The sequence below is a fragment of the Arachis duranensis genome, chromosome 2, assembly GCF_000817695.3.
Source record: "Arachis duranensis cultivar V14167 chromosome 2, aradu.V14167.gnm2.J7QH, whole genome shotgun sequence".
NCBI lineage: Eukaryota > Viridiplantae > Streptophyta > Magnoliopsida > Fabales > Fabaceae > Arachis > Arachis duranensis.
The window spans coordinates 14147819-14158519 of NC_029773.3; the positions used below are offsets into that span (position 1 = coordinate 14147819).

General features: G+C 41.7%; 1 non-coding gene across 1 annotated transcript; it reads left to right on the top strand.

Moving 5' to 3' along the window:
- Nucleotides 1–10091: 10091 nt before the first annotated feature.
- Nucleotides 10092–10199, top strand: LOC127745032 (small nucleolar RNA R71). The gene has a single exon (XR_008006221.1). It is a non-coding gene; the product is annotated as a small nucleolar RNA R71 (small nucleolar RNA).
- The last annotated feature ends 502 nt before the right edge of the window (nt 10200–10701 follow it).

Here is a 10701-nt window from a genome sequence, read left to right on the forward strand (position 1 = left end):
AATTACAAAGCCATGAGGTTCTTCCCCAAGTAGTACTGTAAACAACAAGTTAAGAAGCTACTGGATGATGCAAAGTACTACTTTTGGAAGGAGCTTTATCTTTTTAAAAGATGCTCAGATGGTATAATCTGTAGGTGTGTCTCAGATGAGGAAACACAGCAGATTCTTTGGCATTGTCATGGTTGTAATTATGGAGGCCATTTTGGTAGTGAAAGGACCGCTTCAAAGGTCCTTCAGAGCATTTTTTACTGGCTAACTCTCTTTCAGAACTCAAGAGCATTTGTGAAGAATTGTGACAAATGTCAGAGAGCTAAGAATCTTCCTACCAACCATGAGATACCACAGCAGGGGATTCTCGAGATTGAGCTGTTTGATGTGTGGGGTATTGACTTCATGGGACCTTTTCTACCCTCATACTCCAACACTTATATCTTAGTAGTAGTTGATTATGTGTCTAAGTGGGTGGAAGTTGTGACTTTGCCCACCAATGATGCCAAAGTGGTGATGAGCTTTCTCCAGAGATATATTTTCAGCCGGTTTGGTGTCCCAAGGACACTTATTAGTGATGGAGGAAGTCACTTCTGCAACAGACAGCTGGACTCACTTCTGCAGAGATATGGAGTCCATCATAAAGTGGCAACCCCCTGTCACTCTTAGACAAGTGGACAGGTTGAGATTTCTAATAGAGAACTCGAGGATTTTAGAGAAGACCGTCAGTATCTCAAGAAAGGATTAGTCTAGAAAGCTTGATGATGCTATATGGCCATACCGAACAGCATTCAAGACTCCTATTGGCATGTCCCCTTATCAGTTGGTCTATGATAAAGCCTGTCACTTGCCAGTTTAGTTGGAGCATAAAGCATACTGGGCGATAAAGTTTCTGAACTCTGATGCCCAAGCTGTAGGAATAAAGCGGATGCTGCAACTTAATGAGCTTGATGAATTCAAATATTCTGCTTATGAGAATGTCAAGCTCTATAAAGAGCGAACCAAGATATGGCATGACAAGAAGATTTTCATCAGAGTGTTTGTGCTAGGTCAAAGAGTGCTTTTGTTCAATTCAAGGCTCAAGCTCTTTCCCGAAAAACTGAAGTCCCAGTGGTCAGGGCCGTTTGTGGTAACTAAAGCATCACCGTATGGTCCTATGGAAATTCAGGAAGAGAATATTGACAGAAGATTACAGTAAATGGCCAGAGGTTAAAGCATTATCTTGGAGGCGAGATTGATCGCCAGAGGTCCACTTATCTGCTGACTTAGCAGAACTGACCGTCAAGCTAGTGACGGTAAAGAAGCGCTTGTCGGGAGGCAACCCGATATTTTCGTATCCTTAAGTTTGATTTTTACTTTGAATTTTTATTTATTTAGTTTTGTTTGGATTTCTACTATTTTTCCCTTTTTTATGTGTATTTGGATCATGCAGAGTGATTAGAACAGAAACAGGTGCATTCAGACAGAGTTTCGAACACCCTGGAGGAGTTTGGTGCGGACAGGGTGGCGCCTAATTTCAGAAAGTGAAGTTAGGCACCACATGAAGACCAATTTTGAAGGAGAGTTGTTGGAGGGGTGGCGCCCAACTTCACTTCTTGAAGTTAGGTGTCAGTTGTGCGTGCTTTTGGGCAATTTTCTACTGGAGGCTTGGCGCCTAACTTCACCTTCTTGAAGTTAGGCGCCACATGAGGCATTCTTGGAGGATTTCTTGCTGCGGGCCTTGTGAAGTTAGGCACCAACAAAAAAAAAAATTTGAGGTGGCGCCCAACTTGAGTTTTACCAAGTTAGGCACGAGGGAGGCATATCATACGGGAGGCTTGGCGCCTAACTCCACTCTTCTCAAGTTAGGCGCCAGGAGAGAAGCAAATGCGAAGTTAGGCGCCGAGATCTCCAAGTTAGGTGCTAGCTTTCTTGTTTTGCCTAATTCCTCACCGAATCACGTGAATCCTGAACTAAATCTTTGTGATTCGATCCCACCCCTGCACATATTCACTTTCCCTTTTCTCATGTCTTCAACTCCCTTTCCAACCCCTCCTTGTGACTCCAGCTTCTTCACCCTTTCATTCCCCATATATTCCCCACCCCCCTAACCTACCCGTGACTCCCTCTTTCAATCCCCAAAGATTATCCCCTATCCCCAACCTCCTTCAGACACAATCCCCCCATCTCATATCCTTATATCCCTCGTCCCCAACCCCCCTGCCTATATATACACATCCCCTCTCTTAATACAACACCTCTCTCCTATTAACCCCAACCCCTCTTCTATACACATCACTACCCCCTTCTTTCATTATCCCTCCCATCTGTCTGCCCCCATCGTATTTTCTTTTTATTTTTATTATTCATTTATACAGTTTACAAAAAATAAAAAAGAAACTTTTTAATTTAATTTTACTTCATTATTTTAGATTTCGTTATTCTCTACTCTCTGTCTTTCTCTTTGTTCTTTTCTATTTTGCTCGAGGACGAGCAAAGTTTTAAGTTTGATGTTGTCGCTTAGCTTGTAATGTTTTTTGTTCACTATAATGGCACCAAAAACTATTGAGTCCTTAAGAAAAAGGAAAGGCAAATAGCTAGTCACCAGTTCTTATAATGCATAGAGGTTGGACAATTGATAGTCCAAGAATTCTGTGGCAATATCTGGGTCACTTACAAGGATATTGACGAGGTCAATGAAAAGAACTATCAAAGCTATGTGAGAGGAAAGGTCACTGATTTCAGTCCAAGAAGCATCCGAAAGGCCTTCCATCTGCCACCCCCAGATCATACATCTGCTTGTTATAGTGAGAAGATGCACAGAGATCAGCAACTAGACCAAGTACTTGAAGAAATATGTATTCTGAGTGCTCAATGGAGAATAGGTTCAGAAGGGACACCGAACCAACTGAAGAGCACTGATCTTCTTCCTATGGCTAAGGGATGGCTAGACTTCATCCGGAGGTCTATTATGCCAACTAGCAACCGGTCCGAATGCACTATGGACCAGGCTGTCATGATTCACTGTATCGTGAAAGGAGAAGTGGTGGAGGTAGAGGACATTATTCCACAACAGATACATAACATTTCCTCCAATCCTCTTAAGAAGCTAGGCTTGGTTTTTCACATATGATTTACCGCCTGTGTGAAGCAGCAAAGGTAAAGGTGGATAACGACTTCTCCATTCTCGTTGAGAGGCCAATTACTAAGAAGACTATAGAGCATCTTAGGGAAAATCATAGTGTCCCCAGAGAAGATCAAGTTAAGGAGGAAGCACAACAAAACCATCCTCCATTACCTCAGGGACATTACTTTTTGCCTCAAGAGTACTGGCAGCAGCTTGCTTCTTGTATTGAGCAGATGAGAATCACATAGGATAGCCGCTGGCAGCAATTCAATTCATCCATGGAGCAGATGAGGGTGACACAAGATAACTGCTGGGAGTATCTCACCTTGGTGCACGAAATTGTGATCACACTTTTCACAATTCCACACAACTAACCAGCAAGTGCATTGGGTCGTCCAAGTAATAAAACCTTACGCGAGTAAAGGTCGATCCCATAGAGATTGTCGGATTGACGCAAGCTATGGACATTTTGTAAATCTCAGTCAGGCGGATTCAAATGGTTATGAGGTACTGATAATTAAATGGTAAATAAAACGGAAAATAACATAGAGATACTTGTGTAATTCATTGGTGGGAATTTCAGATAAGCGTTTGGAGATGCTTTGTTGCTTCTGAACCTCTGCTTTCCTATTGTCTTCATCCAATCATGCATCCTCCCTTCCATGGCAAGCTGTATGATCCTCTCAGTGAAAATGGTCCGGCTACGGTTTCTGTACGGCTAATCAACTGTAGGATTTCTCGTCTCAGATGAAAAATACCAGGCACAACTACTGCATGGCTAATCATCTGTCGGTTCCCACTTGTGTTGGAATAGGATCTCTCTATTCTTTTGCACACTGTCTCTGCGCCCAACAGTCGTGAGTTTGAAGCTCGTCATAGTCATCTCGTCCTAGATCCTACTCGGAATACCACAGAGAATGTTTAAATTTTCCGGATCTTAGAAATGCTGCCAATCGTTTCTAGCCTATACCACGAAAGTTCTAACCACACAGACTCGGTCCGTGGATCAGAGACCCAAGAGAGTATACTCCAGCTGTCGTTCGATAACTACGTTGAACATCATGTAGACCGCTTGTGGTTGTCAGGCACGCGGATCTTGGCTAAGCGAGTAATGAAGATAATGGGTGATTGTCACGGGTCACCCCTTCATTCTGACTTAACTGAATTAAGTACAAGAGTATATCTTAGAGAAGAAGTAGGTATGAATTGAAAGAGAAATAATAGTACTTGCATTAATTCATGAAGAACAGCAGAGCTCATCACCTTAATCTATGAGGTGTAGAAACTCCACCGTAGAAAATACATAAGAGAAGAAGATCTAGGCATGGCCGAATGGCCAGCCTCTCCAAATGTGCAAAATGATCTAAAGTGATCAAAAAGCTCCCAATACAATAGTAAAAGGTGCTATTTATACTAAACTAGTTACTAGGGTTTACAGAAAATGAGTAACTAACTGCAGATAGTGCAGAAATCCACTTCCGAGGTTCACTTGGTGTGTGCTTGGGCTGAGCTTTGAAGCTTTCACGTGTATAGGCCATTCTTGGAGTTAAACACGAGTTTGGATGCCAGTTTGGGCGTTTAACTCCAGTTCTGATGCCATTTCTGGTGTTTTACGCCAGAAAAGGGGGTCTCTAGTGGGCGTTTGGACGCCAGTTTGCGCCATCAAATCTCGAGCAAAGTGTGGACTATTATACATTGCTGAAAAGCCCAAGATGTCTACTTTCCAAAGCAATTAAGAGCGCGTCAATTGGGCTTTTTTAGCTCCAGAAAATGCACTTTGAGTGCAGGAGGGTCAGAATCCAATAGCATCTGCAGTCCTTTCTCAGCCTCTGAATCAGATTTTTGCTCAGATCCCTCAATTTCAGCCAGAAAATACCTGAAATCATAGAAAAATACACAAAATCATAGTAAAGTCCATAAATGTGATTTTTTCGTAAAAACTAATAAAAATATACTAAAAAGTAACTAAAACATACTAAAAACTACCTAAAAACAATGCCAAAAAACGTATAAATTATCTGCTCATCACAACAGTAAACTTAAATTGTTGCTTGTCCCCAAGCAACTAAGAACAAAATAGGATAAAAAGAAGAGAATATACAATAAATTCCAAAACATCAATGAAGCTTAGTTTCAATCAGATGAGTGGGACTAGTAGCTTTTTGTTTCTGAACAGTTTTGGCATCCCACTTTATCCTTTGAAGTTCAGAATGATTGGCATCCATAGAAACTCAAAATTTAGATAGTGTTATTAATTCTCCTAGTTTAGTATGTTGATTCTTAAACACAACTACTTATGAGTCTTGGCCATGACAGTAAACATCTTATTTTCCAGTATTACCACCGGATACATAAATGCCACAGACACATAACTGGGTGAACCTTTTCAGATTGTGACTCAGCTTTGCTAGAGTCCCCAGTTAGAGGTGTCCAGAGTTCTTAAGCACACTCTTTTGCTTTGGATCCCGACTTTAAGCACTCAGTCCCAAGCTTTTCACTTGGACCTACATGACACAAGTACATGGTTAGGGACAGTTTGAATTAGCTGCTTAGGCTAGGATTTTATTCCTTTGGGCCCTCCTATCCATTAATGCTCAAAGCCTTGGATCCTCTTTACCCTTGCCTTTTAGTTTAAAGGGTTACTGACTTTTTGCTCTTTTCTTTTGGTTTAAAGAGCTATTGGCTTTTTTTGCTTGCTTTTTCTTTTTCTTTCTTTTTTGCTATTTTTTTGCAAGCTTTCTGTTTTTCACTGCTTTTTCTTGCTTCAAGAATCAATTTTATGATTTTTAAGATTATCAATAACATTTCTCTTTTTTCATTATTCTTTCAAGAGCCAACAATTTTAACATTCATAAACTTCACTATAAAAAATATGCACTGTTCAAGCATTCATTTAGAAAACAAAAAGTATTGCCACCACATCAAAATAATTAAACTATTTTCAAGATAGAATTCAAAATTCATGTACTTCTTGTTCTTTTGCAAATAGAAACATTTTTCATTTAAGAAAGGTGAAGGATTCATGGAACATTCATAGCTTTAAGACATAGACTCTAAACACTAATGATCATGTAATAAAGACACAAACATAGGCAAAACATAAAGCATAAAAACAAAAAAATAGAAAAATAAGAACAAGGAAATTAAAGAACGGGTCCACCTTAGTGATGGTGGCTAGTTCTTCCTCTTAAAGTTCCTATGGAGTGTTTGAGCTCCTCAATATCTCTTCCTTGCCTTTGTTGTTCCTCCCTCATGGCTCTTTGGTCCTCTCTGATTTCATGGAGGATAATGGAATGCTCTTGGTGCTCCATCCTTAGTTGCTCCATGTTGGAACTCAAATCTCCTAAAGAGGTGTTGAGTTGCTCCCAATAGTTGTGTGGAGGAAAATGCATCCTTTGAGGCATCTCAGAGATTTCTTGATGAGGGACTTCCTCATGCTCTTGTTGAGGTCCATGAGTAGGCTCTCTTGTTTGCTCCATCTTCTTTTTAGTGATGGAGTTGTCCTCTTCAATGAGGATGTCTTCCTCTATGACAATCTGACTGAATTGCATAGGTGACAGATGAGATGAGGGAAGGCTAACCTTGCCAAAGTGGAAGGTTTGTCAGCCACCTTGTATAGTTCTAGAGGTATGATCTCATGAACTTCCACTTCCTCTCCAATCGTGATACTATGGATCATGATAGCCCAATCCATAGTTACTTCGGACCGGTTGTTAGTAGGAATGATAGAGCATTGGATGAACTCTAACCATCCTCTAGCCATGGGTTTAAGGTCAAGCCTCATAAGTTGAACTGGCTTGCCTTTGGAGTCTCTCTTCTATTGGGCTCCTTCCACACAGATGTCCATGAGGACTTGGTCCAACATTTGATCAAAGTTGACCCTTCTTGAGAAAGGATGAAGATCTTCTTGCATCATTGGCAAGTTGAATGCCAACCTCACAATTTTCAGACTGAAATCCAAGTATTTTCTCCGAACCACTGTGAGCCAATTCTTTGGGTTCGGCTTCACACTTTGATCATGGTTCTTAGTGATCCATGCATTAGCATAGAACTCTTGAACCATTAAGATTCCGACTTGTTGGATGGGGTTGGTGAGAACTTCCTAACCTCTTCTTCGAATCTCTTGTCGGATCTCCGGATATTCGCTCTTTTTTAGCTTGAATGGGACCTCGGGGATCACCTTTTTCTTGGCCACAACTTCATAAAAGTGGTCTTAATGGACCTTTGAGATGAATCTATCCATCTTCCGTGACTCGGAGGTGGAAGCAACTGCCTTTCCTTTCCTCTTTCTAGAGGTTTTTCTGGTCTTAGGTGCCATTAATGGTTATGGAAAAATAAAAAACAACGCTTTTTCCCTTACCAAACTTAAAAGGTTTGCTCGTCCTTGAGCAAAAGAAGAAAGAAAGGAGGAGAAAAAGAAGAAATGGAGGAGATGGAGGTGTGTGAAGGGTTCGGCCAAGGGGGTTGGAAGTGTTGGTGATGTGTGAAAATGAAGGAGTGAAGGGGGGTATTTATAGGGTAAGGAAGAGAGGGAATCCGTGTGAGAGGGGGTGGGTTTGGGAGGGGAATGGTTTTGAATTTGAATGGTGAGGTAGGTGGGGTTTATTTTAGGAAATAGTGGATGGATGTGAGTGGTGGAGAGATTATGGGGAAGAGGGTAGGATTTGATAGGTGAATGGTGTTTGGGAAGAGTGTTATGGAAAGGTGTGAAGAAGGAAGAGAGCGAGTTGGGGTAGGTAGGGATCCTGTGGGATCCACAGATCCTGAGATGTCAAGGATTTCTCATCCCTGCACTTTTCTGGCATTTAAACGGCAACTGTGTGCCATTTCTGGCGTTAAACGCCAGGCTAATGCCCATTTCTGGCGTTAAACGCCAGTTTGAGTGCCAATTCTGGCGTTTAACGCCCAGAATGCTGCCAGACTGGGTGTTAAACTCCCATTCTGCTACCCTTCCTGGCGTTTAATGCCAGCCAGACACCAGACACCCTTTTCTGGTGTTAAACGCAGTCTGGCTGCCAATTCTGGCATTTAATGCCTAGAATGCTGCCAAACTGGGTGTTAAACGCCCATTCTGCTACCCTTCCTGGTGTTTAACGTCAGCCAGACACCAGACACCCTTTTCTGGTGTTAAACGCCAGTATGGCTGCCAATTCTGGCGTTTAACGCCCAGAATGCTACCAGACTGGGCATTAAACGCCCATTCTGCTATCCTTACTGGCGTTTAAACGCCAGTAAGCTTGTCCTCCAAGGTGTGCTATTTTGGATGTTGTTTTTTATTCCACTTTAATTCTGCAGTTATTTTTGTGACTTCACATGATCATGAACCTAAAGAAGACATAGACTAACACTAGAAAATAAAAATGAGAAAGTAATTAATATAGATAAATAAGATTGGGTTGCCTCCCAATAAGCACTTATTTAATGTCAATAGCTTGACAGTGAGCTCTTATAGAGCTTCACAGATGCTCAAAGCATGATTGTGGCCTCCCAACACCAAACTTAGAGTTTGAGTGTGGGGGCTCTGCTTGACTCTGTATTGAGAGAAGCTTTTCATGCTTCTTCTCCATGTTTACAGAAGAAGATCCTTGAGTCTTAAACACAAGGTAGTCCTCATTCAATTGAAGGACTAACTCTCCTTTTACCACATCAATCACAGCCCTTGCTGTGGCTAGGAAGGGTCTTCCAAGGATGATGGATTCATCCTCATCCTTCCCAGTGTCTAGGATTATGAAGTCAGCAGGGACGTATAGGCCTTTAACCTTCACTAAGACATCCTCTACAAGTCCATAAGCCTGTTTCATTATTTTGTCTGCCATCTCTAGTGAGATTCTTACAACTTGTACCTCAAAGATCCCTAGTTTCTCCATTACAGAGAGTGGTATGAGGTTGATACCTGACCCCAGGTCACACAGAGCCTTCTCAAAGGTCATGGTGCCTATGGTGCAAGGTATTAAGAACTTTCTGGGATCCGGTTTCTTCCGAGGTAATGTCTGCTGAATCCAGGTATTCAGTTCATTGATGAGCAATGGAGGTTCATCCTCCCAAGTCTCATTACCAAATAACTTGGCATTCAGCTTCCTGATTGCTCTTAGATACTGAGCTACTTGCTCTTCAACAGTGTCTTCGTCCTCTTCAGAGGAAGAATACTCATCAGAGCTCATGAATGGCAAAAGTAAGGTCAGTGGAATCTCTATGGTCTCTGTATGAGCCTCAGATTCCTTTGGTTTCTCAATAGGGGACTCCTTATTGGTCAGTGGACATCCCTTGAGGGCTTCCTCACTGGGAATCACTGCCTTTTCACTCTCTCCAGGTTCGGCCATTTTGGTTATGGTTATGGCGTTGCACTCTCTTTTGGGATTCTCTTCTGTATTGCTTGGGAGAGTGCTGGGAGGAGTTTCAGTAACTCGTTTACTCAACTGACACACTTGTGCCTATAAATTTCTGATGGAGGACCTTGTTTCATTCATGAAACTAAGAGTGGTCTTAGATAGATCAGAGACTATATTTGCTAAGCCAGAGAGGCTCTGCTCAGAATTTTTTGTCTGTTGCTGAGAAGATGATAGAAAAGGCTTGCTATTTCTAAACCTATTTATCCCACCATTATTGTTTCTTCCATGTTATTCACCTCTTCCATTGTAGGATTCTCAGGGTCATGAGCTTCTCCTTCAGATGAGGCTTCTTTAGTACTGCCGGATGCAGCTTACAATCCAGTCAGATTCTGAGAAATCATATTGACTTGCTGAGTCAATATTTTGTTCTACGCCAATATGGCATTCAGAGTATTAACTTCAAGAACTCCTTTCTTCTGAGTCATCCTATTATTCATAGGATTTCTCTCAGAAGTGTACATGAACTGGTTATTTGCAACCATCTCAATGAGTTCCTGGGCTTCTGCCGGTGTTTTCAGATGAAGAGATCCACCAGCAGAATGGTCCAATGACATCTTGGACAACTCAGACAGACCATCATAGAATATACATATGATGCTCCATTTTGGAAGCATGTCAGAAGGGCACCTTTTGGTTAATTGCTTGTATCTTTCCCAAGCTTCATAGAGGGATTCACCTTCCTTCTGTTTGAAGGTTTGGACTTCCACTCTAAGCTTGCTCATCTTCTGAGGTGGAAAGAATTTGGTCAAGAAAGTATTGACCAACTTGTCCCAAGAGTTCAGGCTTTCTCTAGGTTGTGAGTCCAACCATATCCTAGCCTTGTCTCTTACAGCAAAAGGGAAAAGCATAAGTCTGTAGACCTTGGGATCAACCCAATTGGTCTTAACAGTATCACATATCTGCAAGAATTCAACTAAAAACTGATGAGGATCTTCTGATGGAAGTCCATGAAACTTGCAATTCTACTGCATTAGAGAAACTAATTGAGGCTTAAGCTCAAAGTTGTTTGCTCCAATGGCAGGAATTGAGATGCTTCTTCCATAGAAGTTGGAAGTTGGTGCAGTATAGTCACCAAGCATCTTCCTTGAATCTCTGGCATTATTGTTGGGTTCGACTGCCATGTCTGCTTCTTCTTCAAAATTCTCTGTAAGGTCCTCTCCGGAGTGTTGTGCTTTAGCTTCTCTTAGCTTCTTCTTCAGAGTCCTTTCAGGTTCAGGA